A 3,005-nucleotide genomic window follows, 5' to 3' on the forward strand; every position below is an offset into this window, starting at 1 on the left:
GGTTTTGGAATTATTTGGGATCCTGAGTTGGGTTTTGGGTTATTTGGGGTCCCAGGTTGGGTTTTGGGGGGTCCTTGGGGGTTGATTGGGATTTCTGGAGGGTCTGGAGGTTATTGGGGTTGGGTTGGGTTCTGGGGGTTATTGGGGTCTATTTGGGTTGGTTGGGGTCCCTGGGGGTAGGGGGTATTTGGGGTCCCAGGTTGGGTTTTTGGGTTATTTGGGGTCCTGAGTTGGGTTTTGGGTTATTTGGGGTCCCAGGTTGGGTTTTGGGGTTATTTGGGGTCCCAGGTTGGGTTTTTGGGGTTATTTGGGGTCCTGAGCTGGGTTTGGGGTTATTTGGGGTCCCAGGTTGGGTTTTGGGGTATTTGGGGTCTCAGGTTGGGTTTTGGGGTTTCCAGGGGGTTATTTGGGGTCAGACATTGGGATTTTAGTTATTTGGGGTCCCAGATTGGGTTTTGGGGAGTCACCTGGAGGTTATTTGGGGGTTTGGGGGTCCTGGGGGTTATTTGGGTCAGACATTGGGATTTTGGTTATTGGGGTCTCAGGTTGGGTTTTGGGGTTTCTAGGGGTTATTTGGGGTCCAGGTTGGGTTTTAGGGGGTCCCTTGGGGGTTATTTGGGGTTTTGGGGGTCCCTGGGGGTTATTGGGGTTTTGGGGGTCCCTGGGGGTTATTTGGGGTTCTTGGGTTGGGTTTTGGGGTTATTTGGGGTCCCGAGTTGGTTTTGGGGTTTCCAGGGGTTATTTGGGGTCAGACATTGGGATTTTGGGTTATTTGGGGTCTCAGGTTGGGTTTTTGGGGTTATTTGAGGTTATTTGGGGTTCTGAGTTGGGTTTTGGGGTTATTTGGGGTCCCAGGTTGGTTTTGGGGGGTCCCTGGAGTTATTTGGGTTCTTGGTTGGGTTTTGGGGGGTCCCTGGGGGTTATTTGGGTTCTTGAGTTGGGGTTTGGGGTTATTTGGGTCTTGTGTTGGGTTTTGGGGGTCCCTGGGGGTAATTTGGGGTTTTGGGTTGGGTTTTGGGGGTCCCTGGGGGTTATTTGGGTTTTGGGGATCCCTGGGGTTATTGGGGTCCTGAGTTGGGTTTTGGGGTTTCCAGGGGTTATTTGTGGTCAGACATTGGGATTTTGGGTTTATTTGGGGTCCCAGGTTCGGTTTGGATTTATTTGGGTTCTGAGTTGGGTTTTGGGGTTATTTGGGGTCCCTAGGTTGGGTTTTTGGATTTATTTGGGGTCCCGGTTGAGTTTTGGGGTTCCTGGGGTTATCTGAGGTCAGGCATTGGGGTTTTGGGGTTATTTGGGGTCCCAGGTTGGGTTTTGGGGTTATTTGGGGTCCAGATTGGGTTTTTGGGATTCTTTGCAATCCCTGAGGAGTTCTGGGGTTCATTTCTGTGCCTTTGCCCCCCCCTCTCCATCTCCTTTTGGGGCTGTCTGTCCTCAATGGGAGCCCCCCAAATGTGCCGTGACCCCTCCAAACCCCAATTTTTCCTTTTTTTTCCCTTTTTTTCCCCACAGCGAGGCCCCCCGCCTCCCCCAGCACACGGGAAGCCATCCAGGGCATGCTCTGCATGGCCAACCTGCCGCGGGGACCCCCCTGGGACCCCCAAACTGGTGGGGAGGGGGTGGGGCAGCGAAAGGGGGGGTCCTGGGGGTCTGGGGGATCCCGGAGAGCCCCCCCAGCCCCCCGGAGCACCGACAGCGAGGCCGAGGGGAGCCTGGACGAGCAGGACAGCCTGGGGGCCTGCTTCAAGGATGCTGAATATAGTGAGTGTGACCCCAAAAACGGGCTAAATGTACCCCAAAAATACCACAAAAATACCCTAAAAATACCCTGCTTCAAGGATGCTGAATATAGTGAGTGGCACCCCAAAAATATCCCCAAAAACACCCCCAAAATACCCCCAACCACCCCAAAAATACCCCCCAAAATACCCAATAATTACCCCAAAAATAACCCAAATAGCCCCCAAAATACCCCCCAAAACACCCCCAAATAACCCAAAACCACCCTGAATCAAGGATGCTGAGTACAATGAGTGTCACCCCAAAAATGGCATAGATGTACCCCAAAAATACCCCCCAAAATACCCAAAAAATTACCCCAAAAATACCCAATAATTACCCCAAAAATATCCCAAGAACACCCTGCTATCAAGGATGCTGAGTACAGTGAGTGGCACCCCAAAACCTCCCAAAAATACCCCAAAAATACCCTAAAAATACCCTGCTTCAAGGATGCTGAATATAGTGAGTGTGACCCCAAAAATACCCCCAAAACACCCCAAAATACCCCCAAACCACCCCAAAAATAGCCCAAAAATACCCCAAAACCACCCCAAAAATAACCCAAAAATACCCCCCAAAATATCCCCAAATTACCCAAAAATACCCCCAAAAATAACCAAAACCACCCTGCTTCAAGGATGCTGAGTACAGTGAGTGTCACCCCAAAAATGGCATAGATGTACCCCAAAATACCCCCCAAAATACCCAAAAATTACCCCCAAAATACCCAATAATTACCCCAAAAATATCCCAAAACCACCCTGCTTCAAGATGCAGAATATAGTGAGCATCACCCCAAAAATACCCCAAAAAATACCCTCAAAACCACCCAGTTTCAAGGATGCGGAGTACAGTGAGTGTCACCCCAAAAACGGCCTAAATGTACCCCAAAAATACCCCAAAAATACCCCAAAAACACCCTGCTTCAAGGATGCTGAGTATAATGAGTGTGCCCCCAAAAATGGCCTAAATGTACACAAAAATACCCCAATACACCACAAAAACACCCTCCTTCAAGGATGCTGAGTACAGTGAGTGTCACCCCAAAAACACCCCTAAAAATACCTTAAAAATACCCTGTTTCAAGGATGCTGAATACAGTGAGTGTGACCCTAAAAATATCCTAAAAATACCCCAAAAATCCCCGAAAACACCCTGCTCCAAGGGTGCTGAATATAGTGAGGGTGACCCCCCAAAACAGCCTAAAAATACCCTAAAAAATACCC

Source organism: Zonotrichia albicollis, chromosome 34 (genome assembly GCF_047830755.1).
Source record: "Zonotrichia albicollis isolate bZonAlb1 chromosome 34, bZonAlb1.hap1, whole genome shotgun sequence".
NCBI classification, from domain to species: Eukaryota; Metazoa; Chordata; class Aves; order Passeriformes; family Passerellidae; genus Zonotrichia; species Zonotrichia albicollis.